At 43.6% G+C, this 15,007-nt stretch overlaps 2 long non-coding RNA genes across 2 annotated transcripts; both read right to left on the bottom strand.

Moving 5' to 3' along the window:
- Positions 1-3,709: 3,709 nt before the first annotated feature.
- On the bottom strand, positions 3,710-5,831 carry LOC139628866 (uncharacterized). The gene is made up of 2 exons (XR_011692869.1): positions 4,113-5,831; positions 3,710-4,028 (listed from the first exon to the last, which is right to left on the bottom strand). It is a non-coding gene; the product is annotated as an uncharacterized lncRNA (long non-coding RNA).
- Positions 5,832-7,929: 2,098 nt separating this feature from the next.
- LOC139628868 (uncharacterized) lies at positions 7,930-12,884 on the bottom strand. The gene is made up of 3 exons (XR_011692871.1): positions 12,816-12,884; positions 9,372-10,282; positions 7,930-8,269 (listed from the first exon to the last, which is right to left on the bottom strand). It is a non-coding gene; the product is annotated as an uncharacterized lncRNA (long non-coding RNA).
- Positions 12,885-15,007: the final 2,123 nt, after the last annotated feature.

Here is a 15,007-nt window from a genome sequence, read left to right as displayed (position 1 = left end):
AGTCAGAGGTGTTTTTTTCATCTGTTGATGTGACGGTGGTTTGGAGACATTTTAAATGACGTCTTTTAGAAATAAAGTTAAATATTTGCAATAAGTGGCCATAATTTTGTGGATCAGTGGTTCCCAACATTTTCCAAAATCTCAAAGATGTTGTTGTCTGATGTCATAACGATACGGAGGCCAGATACTGCCTTCTCAGAGCCCTTTTTATTTTAATGATAACGATCAAACACTCAGGACTGATCTGAAATCAGGGGAAGCTCAGTTTTTTTTCTTTCTTGATATAACTTAGATATAACTTTTTAGAGCAAAATCAGACTGAGAACAAGTACACGACGTGGTCCAGCAGCCTGGAAGTTCTCTGGCTTATCACAGTGATTGACCTGAATACAAGAAATAAAAATAAAAAAAATGTTTTTAAAGATCATTTTGTTTTTAAACATTTAAAAACATTATTTATATTTTTTATAATTACATCTTTTCACCAAAATTGTGCTGTCACTTGCAGATAATGAAACAAAGAGACAGAGAGATGGACATCAGATCAGACAGCTTTTATCGGTGCTGGTAGGTGAACAGAGCGAGGCTAGCTGTTTCCCTCTGCCCCCAGTCTCTATGCTAAGCTAGGCTAACCACGCCCAGACTCCACACACAGGGATGAGACTGACATCTGTCTGACTTTCAGACAGAGAGGGAATAAATGTATTTCCCTAAATGTTGGATTATTCTCTCAGATACATTCAGAGTTTTTTTGTTTTTTGTGACAACGTCTCCCCCACGACAGAGCGGTGGAATAAACATGCTTCACCTCCGGGAGTTCCTCTGCAGCAGCACCCACCACTGAGTACACCTGGACGTCACTGCAGCCAGGTGAGGGGGGGCACCACTGGAGGTCGGCCGGAGGAGGCGACTCTGGGGCTGTATTTACTCACTGACGCTCGGATGTGTGTGACGGACTGAACCAGGAGAGTGTGAAACATCAGCTCCTCCACTTATAAAGGTCGTTTATCTGCGTCTTAAACAACCAACAGCCAATGACACCCTTCCTCCCTGTTGTCTTCCTCCTCAGGGTCACATGACTCTGCCATCCTGCTCGCTCGCCCACAGCTTGATATCACTGTCAATCCACCATCGCTCTCTCTCTCTCTACCCCTCCTTCATCTGTTCTCACTTCCTCTCTCTCTCTCTATTGATCAGCCTGGCAAGGACATTATGTCTGATGTATGACGTTACACAGAGGAGAGAGAGAGAGATCACTGATTATCACCTCGAGGTCCTTTTATGCCAAATAGATTGTGATGTTTTTACCATCATTCTTTAAAACTCACTTCTTGGTACAAACCATGAGCTGCATCTGGCTGCATTTACCTTCCATTATTTTAATTTAATTTAATTTTTCATTTGTATTTGATTTCATTTTTTAAAATTAATTAATTATTTTTTTATTTAATCTATTATTTTAAATTTATTTATATATATTTTTATTTTATACATTTATAATATTTTGTTACTGATTGAACCAGTGTCCTGGTTATGTGCTGTGCAAGAGGGTCAAGGCGCTGACCATGAGCTGCAATGTCTCTCAGTCTCTCACTGTGTTTTCTGTCATCTCTCTACTGTCCTCACACAGACATAAGATACCAAAATATACAGATTATAGTTTCTCAAGGAAACATCTTAGTTCCAGAAACCTGAATGAGACCCTGTCCTGGTTTTTAGAGGAATGAGCCGTAATGTTGGCTGTTAGAGTGAGTCTGCAGAGCTCACAGTGGGCAGAGTAAGGTCCTGGACCAGGAGGGGTTAAAGGTTCAGGTAAACAAACAGGGCTGTGGTTCCAGGAGGATTTCCTCTCTGGGTTCTGAAGGGCTCAGAGAAGCTGCAGGAGACCTGAGCTGTCTCAGATGCACATAAACAGTGTGAGTGTTAACAGCGCAGGCAGAAGCAGCTACAGCTCTCCCGCTCTAATGGTTTTACGTGCCGTGGTTGTAACGTACGTCTGAATGTATGTCTCACACTCAGCCAGTGTTTTTAAAGGCGTCTCTGCAGCTTTACGAGCCTGTAGCCCGAGGCTCCACATTTACTGCTGGAATTCTGTTTGAGTGAACAAGCTGAGACAGTGAGGGGCTCAAAACCCTGCAGCTCCTCCACAACTCCTCCACTGTTTCCTCTTCCTCCTCTAACCTGCTCAGTGTCCAGGCACTCGAGCGCTTGTGTCCCGCTGCAGCTGCTGCCGCTGTGCTGCTGAGCAAGGACCCAACAGGCTGCAGAGCTACCACCGCCGCAGCTACGGTCAGTCCTCCATGTACCACCGCTGCCTCTGCAGGGATCACTGCTGAAACCACATCACGCAAACACACCGTGAGAACAACAAGGAAGGAGACACCAGGGTTCCCGCTCTTTTCTCCAGATCATTCTCAGCTCACATGGCAGACAGGAATCCCTCCATACCCCAACATGCTCCTGTCTGCGCAGCCTATACTTGGCTTCACTCATCCATGAAACCATCTCCTACATGCTTCATTAATTATGAAACTATGACAAATTTCCCAGATTATTATCATCATTATTAATTTATAACCTGACTTTTGCCAACATCAATAACTAACCAGTATCCTGCAGTTTTCCCTGCTCACAGATCAGACTGAACTGCTGAATGAGCTCAGATCATTTACTGCTGCTGGGTCTGACCAGTTTATCTCACTTTAGCCTCTTCACTAACAGGAAGCGAGGTCTTTAACCAGGTTAACCACACCCACTGTGAGCCGCCGCTACAGCAGGTAAACGTCTCATGTCGTATCCTGGTCTGTTTCACCTGAGCAACGCAGCGTTGGGCTCGAAGTGACGCTAACAAAGATGCTAACAGAGTAAAAACAGCTGTTACCAAGTATTTAGCCGGAGTGTGACTGACACACAGTTGGCTTCACATTTATTATTATCAGCTCTCAGCAGTGAACCAACACATCTGAACCTTTATCTGAATCACAAACCTTAAACCTTTAGCTACAGGCTAAACAAGCTAGCACCTGAACCAAACATGCTAACACTTGTTTTAAACCCAACAGTTTCAACTTGATCCTGAACATAACTTTGCCTGAGAATGTTGAAATAACTTTCCAGGACATTTGACTTTTTCTGTCATTTTCCATGTGTTTTCCAGGACTGGAAAACTGGTCAACTGTTTTCCAGGTTTTCCAGGACATGTATGAATCACTGCAGAACCTTCAAGCTGAACTTCCACTAACTGGACGACATCTGCAAGAGTCATAATCAAATTAAACAGCATGACTTACTGAGATATCCATGGCCCCTCCTGGGCTGTGTAGCATCTGTTCTGGCAGTTTGTATTAATTAACCCCCCCAACATAACTGTATTTCATACTAATAATAATATGTGCGCTGACAGACATCAGACAAACTGTGTGAACTACTTCACAGAACATTTTTTTCAATGATTTTGTTTTATTTTCTCCTGCTCCTGCAGCCGTGTCCTCACACACTCAGTGATCAACTGTTGACCGACTGCTGAGGAGCTTTTATTTTGATGTTACGTCACAGTGTGGTCGCAGCTTCATTAACTGTGAACTAAAACTCGGTGCTTCCTGCAGCTGCTTCACAGTAAAAGTCTTTAAAGTTTGGGACTGTAATGTAATTGGACAGGTTGAAACATAAGGTAAAAAAACCCCCCAAAAAACGACACAAAAAACACCACGATTTTGAAAAACTTTAGTGCACTCTTGAACACACACGCACACACACACACACACACACACACACACAGTTTGACATGACCCATTTCCCCTCTTATTAAGGCTTTACCTGCCTTTGTGCTGGATGCATTAGCGTGAAAAGAGAAGTGGTGTGAGGACTCTTAGACGTCCTGGGGCTTCACTCATAACAATAGGAGGTGTTTGGTCCAAACCCATGCTGGGGGGCTGCAGGTGGGGGAGGTGTAGGAGCGGGGGCAGGATTACCGCCTGTACTCAGATGGCTCCTCCAGGTGGTTCAGGCGACTTCACAGCACCACCCACCTGAAACAGACACAGGTAGAAATTGTGAATCTGCTTCTGAAACATGTTGAAGATGCTTCCAGAAAAACGTGACTCCTCACTCACATCTGCTGGCAGCTGGAGGGAACTACAGCCACAGCCTTTTGGCTGGTTGAGGCATCGAGACCGAGGCTGTGTCAGATCTGGAGTGTGTGTGTGTGTGTCAGCGCCGGTTCACACCAAACCACCATCCACTCACTCGTCACCACAGACAAGGTGGGACCACAGGTTTGGGCACATCGCGACTACCTGTGGTGATGTTTGGCAAACTCCTGTGGCTGGTATTTATACTCTGTTGAGACTGTGGAGAAAACGAGCCCACAGGTCGTCCGTCAGCAGGTCACTATGACCCGTCGTCAGGTTCTGTTGCTAGGCGACATCTAGTGGTCGTAGTGATGATGACAGGAGCAAAGGGAAAAGTGCGGTGACGTAGTTTATAGAGCGACAAAGTCCACGTCAGGAGGAGGTTGGGGTGGATGGATGAATATGACCCAGGAGAGCGGTGTTCGATTCCCATGTGACAGGAGCAGTTTATGTTGTTTCTATTGTTATTACTGTAACCATGACAACAGAGAGAAGTTTTTTAGTACTTTTCTCCGAAAAGGCAGCACCATGGTATAATCCCACAGAACAGGCTAACGAGCTCGTTTCTTCGTCCACACTCTAAGATAAATGAGTATCTGCTGCTGTGAGCAGCATCTGAAGTAAAGAACCAATTAACTGAAGAGCAGCATCACTGAGTTGTGTCACCTTCTACTGGACGGTGGAAACAGCCACACAGCTCCAGTATCAAACAACGTGTAGAAACAGGAAATGAGAGGCTGTGGTTTAACGAACAGCCGGCCTGCACAAAATGAAACAGTCTAGTACCATTCAACAACTACAACTCCCATGATGCTCTGATAGCATAGCTACAACGTGCTTGGTTTTAGAATTACATTTATTTTGAAGGGCTCACTTAAGCCTCAGGTGACAGATACTCGTTGTGCGGCGTGGTGTGTTTCTCACATCGCCACTCGTCTTTCCCGCTCGTGTGGAACCATCCAACAAAGGAAAACCCCACAAACACACATAAAAAAAACGTCCTCCCTGTTTAACTTTCTTGCAGGAATCCATCAGGATCAGTTTGTGTTGTGAATCTGCTCGTCTCGCTCTGAGACAACAAGCCTTTATCTCCCGGCTGAAAGGCCCAGTTAGTGAATGGGGATGATGGGAAAGATAATGCTCCCTTCTCTGCACAATTACTGATGAACTGTAGCGCTGTTGTGGAGCCGAGCATCGCAGCTACTCATGCATGTGAGCGGGGAGGTCCACGCTGGTTTTCCCAGAGCTGCAGCAGCGAGCCTGACGGTGCGTTCAGGTCACGTGGGAAGAAGCAGGACAACAGGACTAGTTTGGTGAAGTCCTCTTCGTACCAGAGAGTTTCAGGCTCACACACATTTATGTTTGAGAGGAAAACATGAAGGAGAGAGAGTATGAAGATGGTGAGAGACTCAGTCAGACCCAGTGACCCACCTTCATCATGCTTCACCCTGTTTCCATTATTATGAAAAACAACAACCAGGACTTATCTTCACATGATGGACACAGAGAGTTTTCTCTCTCAAACAAAGCATGATGGGAAGTCTGTTAATGTGTGTTTTGTTTCTTTAGAAACTTCATTGAACTCATCATCTCAACTCGAATGAACACATTTATGAGCTCAGACATCTGATAATCAAAAGGAGACATTCTTGTTGAAATGAACAAAATTACACATTTACATTACACATTAATTAGTGTTTGCTGAGCACCTGAGTGTGAGTTTCAGGTGAGGTCAGGAGGTTTGAAGAGAGTCAGCTGACACGAGGGAAGCGCTCTGAGTCCACAGTCGTCACTGATCCTTCAGGAGGTTTAGAGACAATATGAAGCAGGTTTGCAGGAAATGGATGAATCAGTGTGTCATTACAAGGAGTCCTTCAAAGTAAAAGCAAAAGAAAACTGAGCCCAGGTTTGAAAAGAGGAAGATGTGAGAGAAAATCAGCTGCTGAAGTGAACTCACCCTCACATGTGGACGTCTCAGAGCCGGTCTGTGTGCACAGTACACAGCTGGGCTCGGGATGCGGTTAGCTTAGCTTAGCATAAAGACTGGACACGGGGTAAACAGCTAGCATAGCTCGGTGGTTACCAGCATTAGGAGGAGCTGACACGGCTGTGAATTTAAATTGTAATTAGAATTTAACCCTGATTTTCCCTGAACTTCAGCCCCCTCCTACATTTTTTAAAATGTCCTTATCATGTTAGTATCAGCACACGTGTGTGCACCAGCATCAGTGTTAATATTCATATTAATATTAATATTAATGTGTGTGTCACCATCAGTGACATTAATATTTGAACTTGATCTCAGCAGATGTGTGTTTGGAGGTCAGCAGGTCAAACTGAGGCTCTGACCTCGTTATGATACAGCTGAAGTGAGCATGCTCAGTCTGGTTTACACACACACACACTCACACACACACACACACACACACACACACACACACACACACACACACACACACACACTCACACTCACACAGACAGATGTCCCTGGCTGCAGCTCTCAGCCCATTAGTCGTGTTTAATTATTGATCTCTGTAGAGTCCTACAGCAGGCAGATGGACACACACACACACACACACACACACACACACAGACAGTTATGTGTTATGATGATGTCATCAGTCAGTGTGTAGTGCTCTTCTCTCTCTGTGATAATTTCATTAAGATGATTCATGTTGCTCAGCTCTGAAATCCGATCACTGATGTTTGAAACAAGAGACTCAGTATATTTAAACACGTGCTTCACTCATACACACTGTGTGAAGTTCGTATCTGTGATCAAAAATTCATAAACATCGACCTGATCAGCTGCTTCAAACATCTGTGATGGACAAGAGTTTTAGTTTTTGTCTATTTTAAGTTCCTGTGTCAACAGAGCTGTCAATCACAGCAGCGTCCGGTCCTGTGGTTTGAAGTTTGGAGGTGGGAGGGGCTTAATTTCTGTCATTAAATACAAATGAATCATAATACAAAATAATAATAATTTGTATCTATAAATTCATACAGTGAAAACAATATAACAATAATCACAGATACCTATTTGACAATAGCACATTGAGCATTTATATTCAATAAACACAGAAACATGTATTCAATGGTTTGTAACACACACGAGTGGAAGCTGCCGTCTCAACAGAGGACGAACGACAATATATGAACACACAGCTGGAATAAGATACAACACATGGAACAATACTTCATATCAATAAACAAGTTAAAATGTTGTAGCTGCTTAGACACTAAACTACAGTGTCTTATTAACCATTTATTACTATTACATAATGTTACTTCATGTAAAATGTGAACTAATGTTTTTTTATAAATAAATTATGATTTTATATCTTGAAGAACTGTGATATGTTTTTGAAAGTGTAACTTTCACATATTTCATGTACAAAATACAAGAAATCACATGAGAATATTTCACGTCTCATCGACACTTTTCACTCAGGTTCTCTGGTTTTCAGACATTTAACAATCACGAGGTCAGGTCATGTGACCCGTATGAAATCATACCACGTGTCTTATTTTTGTTGTTATGTGACACTCTGTCCTCTATTTATTACATTTCTTTCTTCCAGCTGCTCATCAACAGTGTGTGTGTGTGTGTGTGTGTGTGTGTGTGTGTGTGTGTGTGTACAGACTGAACACCAGCTTGTGTTTCAGTCATGTTCAAGTCTCTGCCTCCATCTGCTGGCAGCAGAAAGACAGACAGGAGGAAACACACACACACACACACACACACACACACACACACACACACAGTTGTGTGTTACAGAGCTTCTCAGTCTTCAGTCAAAGTTTAATTGAAAGTGTGAAACACGTCAACTGTTCTTATTGTTCTATTAAAATTAGCCTCACAACAGGCAGCAAGTTTTCATTCAACGTAAACATTTAAAGTCAATATGTAAATAACTGATCAAAGATGAGTTGATTGACAGTGATATTCACACTGCAGTACTGCAGTAGTTGCAGTACTGCAGTAGTTGCAGTAGTAGTACTCACAGTAGCAGCAGCAGCAGTGGAGGGTGGATGTGCTGCCCTCTGGTGGTCACACTCAGCGTCTCTGAGACCAGAACAGCCTCGGGTTAATGATGTGTCCTGGGGGGGGGGGCACCACACAGTGAGTAGTCGGTGTTCTGGTGGAGAACAGAGGGGTGGAGCAGCATCACTCTGGCTGATTTTATCCACAACAATAAACTAAATCCTGAGCGAGTTCATAGAAGAAACAGAACAGTCACAACTCAGGCCAGTCAACAGCCACAGATACATGCACACCGGCTGAATAACCTCAGAAATGAGGCTTTAACTGCATCACCTTGGATGACGCAGTTAAACCAAACTTTTTTAGCTCTAACACTAAATTTAGTTCAGAAATCCACAGTTTCACCCGGAGGCTCTGATCCTTTCCTCTGATTGGCCAACTGTTTTCTGAGTGATCCAATAAAAATATAGCAGATTTCAGAAGAAACCAAATCCTACAAGGTTGGATGGTGGGTCCAGGTGGGCGGGGCTTGGGGTGTGGCTGAGAGCAGTGACTGCTTTGTTGTGACATCACAAAGTTGCAGAAGTCCTGACGGCTGCTTTATAATCACAAACACATGGACATCTACCTTTAGACTGTGTGGAGCTTTAATGAAAATATTATCACTGTTCCCTGTGTGTTTGAAAAGCTAAACTCTGGTTTATAGAAAGTAAACACTTGCAGCTGCTGTCTCACTGGATGTAAACCATGTTTTCTCCTTTTGTTGTGACAGTGTGTGTGTGTGTGTGTGTGTGTGTGTGTGTGCAGGTGCTGGTAATTATTGGTGCCATTTGTACATGGTTTACAGTTTTATTAATGGGTGTACGTTTATTAAATGACCCCAGAACTCACTAAACATCAGTGAACTAATGTCAGAGTCTCTAACTTTAGCCTTAAGCTACAGTTTAATTAACTAATTTTAGCGAGTTTCTCACCTTTGCTTTAAGCTACAGTTGAGCTAACTAAAGTTAGCTAGTTTCCAACTAGTATTATGTATTATTAACACCATATAAATATTTCCTAGATTCCTTAAAGTATGCATGAACAGTCAATTAACTCTTTTTTTAAGTGGACTAGAAAAATAATGTAAACTGCAGTTGGCCTGTGAACTCTCCTGCTCTCCAGTGACTCCTGTTCTTCTGTTTTATTCAGTCATTAATCTAATCTGCTGTTGCAGGGACAGAGATCCCTCAGTGAAACAGAAAATATGTCCATACCTGTGGGTGTTCAGCAGCTGTGTTCAGCTCAGGTAGGCTACAGCTGTGTCCTGGTTCAGGGGCCGCGTCCTTCAGAGGCTGCACTTGAAGACTGACTGCGTCACGGCGGCTTGACGGGGCTGATCTGTTTCAAAGGCTCCTTCAACTCTGACCAAGAAATATGGCCTTAATTTCCATCAGGTGGATCCTTCGTGGCCCCACCTATCCCACGACTCAATACGAGGGTGTGAAAACAATGCGGCAGCAAACACAGAGCCCAAAGACTGTTACACGTAAATATCAGCTCAGTCCAACAGCTAACAGTGAAGCTGTGAAACCAAGGGCCTTAAAATCTCAGGTCTTTGAAAAAACAAAATAAAAAGAATAACGTGCTGTTAAGTTTGCTGAGTGACAGGAGCCGCACTTTGCGACACCAAGGTAAAGGCGGGCACAGCTGCTGATGCAAACAAAAATCCTCTGTAGCCAGACGGTTCGGCCTTCGCCGTTGTCCCTCGAAGGACGCAGCCCCTGAATCAGGACACGGGTTTTGTTTGTGGTTAGTTTTTTCTGTCCTGCTGTCACACTTCACAGCCTCCGACGTATTTATTGATTCATTTTGTTGTATGTGTAATTAACAGCTGCACATCATATTACAGCCACACAGCTCCGAAAGTCTAATATTAAGAAGCCTCGGGGGAGGGGGGGATTAGATGAGGGTCACTGTGGTGTGACTCTGGGTAAACATGTTTCATATACAATGTGGAGATTGATCGGCTGTGTCTGTGAAGCTCAAGCCTCAACTTGAGCTGGACTCACACCAATTCTCACCCGGCCCTCGAGTATTTCCACTTCCATTAACATGTCTGATTTAAGGTGGAAATGATGCGTCAAACAGCTGCTGTGGAGTCAGGGCCACCGTGTCAGAAACATTCCTGTGGGCAGAGTGTAAATCACACACACACACACACACACACACACACACACACACACACACACACACAGTACTGGGTAGTGATGTGTGTTTATAGTTTAAGGATCAGTCAGGTAGTTAGGGCCCGAGCAGTGAGCGCTGTGAGGACCCTCTTTGGGCCTAAATATACTCAAAAACACCTGAACCCGACACACCTGAACCGGCCTGCTGGACATTTATGTATTTTATGGGTGAGGTGAAGTAGATTCGACAGTTCTCCCTCGAAAGTTTCACCTACACATGTGTGATTCAGAGGGCACATGTAACACACTGAGACTTACAAAGAAGCCAACACAACAGGAAGTCAGCCACTTTGTTTTTACTGCACCATTTTGGCGCCATATTTGTTTTTTACAGATGTCATACTTTAATGAACTCCTCCTTCAGAATCAACATTATATTTGTTCAGTTTTTCTTTGTGAAGCTAAATAGCAAAGCTCTTAAGTTTTTATTTGGAAGTTGCTATAACTCCAGCACAGATCGTCCAAACTGTCCCTCACTTTATATGTTTGATGAGAGTCCAGGTCTGAAGACGTTTACCTGCCAAGATCCAGTTCTAATCATAGCGCCACCTCGTGGCAACAGGAAACGTAATGTTTCAGAGCGTCATGCACGCCTCCTCGCAGGTTGACCACACCCACCTCAGACCCTGGTGACGCCTCAATGTGAAAACTGTGAGTTTTCATTGGACGGCGTGTCTGTGGCTGAACGGCCAAACTCAGTGGAGAAGGAAGTTATTATAACTGTTTGATGACAGCTCCCACTGAAGACATCTCCATGCTGCTATGATGTCATAGTCAGAGCTGCAAACAGGAAGTAACCCTTGAGTAACAAGTGGTGGTTAACATGTCGTCTTAACGGGCCACGCTGGACGAACACGTCAGTGAGAACAGCTTCACTGTGAATTCATCTGTATTAAGATTCTGTATGTGTGAGCACAGAGGAGGCAAACAGTGACGAGCTGGAACCAGCTGACACTGGACACGGGGGTCCGACCGGACACGGGGGTCTGACCTGGTCTTATCAAACAAATAGTGAGTTTGTTGGGGACTATTTTCGGTGGTGGATTAATCCACATTTGCTGCTCCAGTGAGTATTTGGTGGCAGCAGGACAGTGTGTGTGTCAGTGTGAAGTACAGTGTGTGTGTTCACGGTGATGAACACCACCCAGGGGGATGAACTGCACTTTGGGGGACGAAGGCGACTCCCCAGCCACAGAAACGTGGACGTTTCCGATTGATGGCGACCCTCACACAGGGGCGGAGATGGAGTTCTGTGTCTCAGAGGAATCAAACCTGTGACGGGACTTTGTAGGAGGAGACACTGGATTTGGTGAGAAGAGTAAAAATCACCAGACTTGTCTTTGAACGGCTCCTTTCATGTTTATTTACGCTCATTAAAATCCACCGTCGCTGCCGCTTTAGCGTCACAGACACGTTGCAGATTATTCTGTGACAGTCTGCAGAGCTGCTGGGAGTAAAGTCAACCAGAGAGTCTGCAAACACATGGAGACCTCACCCGCCCAGCAGGAGAGGCCATCAAAGTCTGTGGGTCTGTGGGGGGGGGGGCCAGGGCCAGAGTCAGGGCATTATCATCATCATCATCATCATCATCATCATTAGGGCTGCAACTGACCGCTGTTTTCATTATCAACCAATCTGCCAATTTTCTCAGTATATTGATTAATTGTTTGGTCTGAATCATTTAAATCTGTGTCATTAAAATCTTTTTATTTTATTGGTTTGTGACAAAACAGTCACTCAACTCAAAGTGAACTTACTGCTGTTTTCTGGAGCTTTCACCTGAATCACAGCAGAGGGGGTTTGGTCTGTTGTCATGGAGATGGATCTGTTGACAGCTGATCTTATTTCTATGTATTATTCATTTATATATTATCATTATAATTCACATATTATAAGTTCAGTGACAGAGAGGTTTATTACTGTGGAAACACAGCAGCCTCTTCACATGACAAACATCCAGATTCTAAACATTTACAGCAGAGATAATAATTATATTATATTATATTATATTAGAGAATAATTATATAAGTCAGAGCGAGGCAGTGTGTCCCTATATCAAAGGCCATATACGTAACATATTAGGAAATATACTGTTATCACATATATAAAATGAAATTCCCATTTGTATATATACATAAATTAAAAAATATAATATGTATAATATGTATATGTATATGATGATTTTTTATATGGTATAACACATTGAAATCATAAATTTTAACAATATAATTATACATATAATTATTCTTTATTAATTATAAATTGTATTAAGTATATATGTTTTCTTATTATGCTTTTTATGCTTTTTTATGTTTCTTTTATTTTCTGTTTAGCACATTGAATCAACTCTGTGTGTGATGATACAAATACATTTGCCTCACCTTTGCCTATATTTCATATACAGAAATTCAATATATGTGCATATATTACATTTCCATTATATAAGAAGAGTTTACGACAAACAGGACTCACATGTTCATGTGTAGACTGAGTGGACTGCCGGTGGTGGTAACTGCTCCTGCTCCTCCTCCTCCTCCTCCTCCTCCTCCTCCTCCTCCTCCTCCTCCTCTTCCTCCTCCTCCTCTTCCTCCTCCTCCTCCTGTGGAAGAGACAGGGACAAAATCCTCAATCCATCAGCAGCCTGAGTCAGTCGATAAAGCAGGTGTCTTCCCCAGCAGCTCTGTCAGCTGTTCCCTGGACCATGTTTTCAGTCACGCACAGAAATATGATCAGGTTTATGTCACAAAACACTTTCGGTGTCAGGGAAAGATCTTGTTTCAGGGAACTGCTCATAAAAGAAACAGATCAGCAGCTTTCCTGAACCTGGACCAGGTCCTGCGTCTGAGCACATAATACATTCTTCCTCTGTGTGGACGGTGTGGAGACAATCACCAAAAACTTTTTCAACACTTTGGTGGAGTTAGTTCTGATTTCATGAGTCCAAGTCTCCTCCAGAACATTTTGACCAGACATAAAAACCAAATGCACCTTTTAAATATTTTGTGTGCATCTCCCAACATGAAGGTGTGAACACTGTGTCACTGTCTCTCCACACAGCAGGAGAATAAAAATGACTCCAACTATCCATGGTGTGTTTTATGTTCTGAGCTCCATCATGTGGATGCAGCTCCAGCCTCCGTCCTGCCTGTGCTGACGGCTGCAGCCTCCAGGTGTCGCCCCCAGGCCTCCGGGCTCTTCTGTCACGCTCTCTTTCTAAATGCATGTGTGGGTTAAAGTACAGTGTTACCATTCAGTGTATTTCAGCAGTGTAGGTTTGGTATTCCTGCTGTTTACCATGCCCCCCCCCGATCTGCTGTCGTCTGTCTGTCCCCTCCCAAACCCCCACCCACCAACCCAGCCGGCCCACACCGACTGACATCAAACACTCCTTTGATACAGGATGGCCTTTATGTGTATGAGTGTGTGTGTGTGTGTGTGTGTGTGGACGGGGGTTTATGGGAGGGAGGGGGGCGTTTCCATACCATAGTAGTAAAGAGCTTTTCCTTTTTTCTCCCATGATTTACTCTGGTGTAAAATCTGAGGTGGATTCAGGTTAGAAAGGGAATTTTAGATTTTAACAAACTCCACATGGGAACAATGTCAAACTCCCTCAGTCCCTGCAGGAACATTTCTGATCAAGCCAGAGAAACTACAGATGTAAAAAAATACTGTCGTGCATTAAAGACTGTTTCAGTCAAGAAAAGCTGATTTTTTAGGTCCAGTTAAATATTTTCATGGTCACATCTGAGATAGTTAAGAAGTCCAAGCGTCATGAACAGGACACAGGAAAACAGATTGTTATTGTAGTTTTGGAAATGTTAGGAATTTTCAGAATAAAAGTCCAGTAAAAACCTCCTGCATAAATATGATGCGGAGACGGAAAAGTGCCGGCAGACACACACCAACACATGTCCAGAGTGTGTGTGTCCAGAGTGTGTGTGTCCAGAGTGTGTGTGTCCAGAGTGTGTGTGTCCAGAGTGTGTGTCTGGCTGACCTTTCCACTCATGAATTTTCAGCCACATGTTAAAGTGTTTCAATAATTTAAAAGCCCTGCTGCTGTTTTGTCTCTCATCGAGTGTGTGTGTGTGTGTGTGTGTGTGTGTGTGTGGACCGGGTGTGAGAGCGGTTGCACGTCTGTAAATGTAAATGCTGCATGTGAATGTGAAGCTGCAGACAAAGACAGAGCTGCTTTTGTTCTTCCATGACAGAAAAGGCCTCTGCAGCTCCTGAAATGGCGGCTGGAGGAACAGGCCGAGCGGGAGGACTGGAACACCCGGAGTGGAGTCAGAGCTCAGGATGGATCTGGATTCTGATCTGGTTTCAGGTTTTTCACTTTCAAATGAACTCTATGTCTTCCAGAGGGACAGAGGAGTGTGGTTTTTGGTTCCTGTTGGACGACACACATTTCTACCACCCCTGCTGTGGATGTTCATGTTACACAAATTTGGGCCGATGCATCAGCTGCATCAGACTTTTACTTCTGGTTCATATAAATTTGTGGTTTGTTTACTCAGATTACTGCTGGAGGTCAGAGGTCACTTGTACAATGTATATTTTTTTTAAAGGAATGGTTCAACATTTTGGGAAATACATTTATTCTATTACTTGATGGGAGTTACATGAGTAAAGCTCTACAGCTGACTGATGAATACATTATATTCATC

The sequence above is a fragment of the Trachinotus anak genome, unplaced genomic scaffold (genome assembly GCF_046630095.1).
Source record: "Trachinotus anak isolate AG129_WGS33_773 ecotype Australia unplaced genomic scaffold, CSIRO_AGI_Tana_v1 ptg000012l, whole genome shotgun sequence".
NCBI lineage: Eukaryota > Metazoa > Chordata > Actinopteri > Carangiformes > Carangidae > Trachinotus > Trachinotus anak.
Note: the sequence above shows the minus strand (reverse complement) of the source record. Positions and strands in the feature narration are given on the sequence as shown.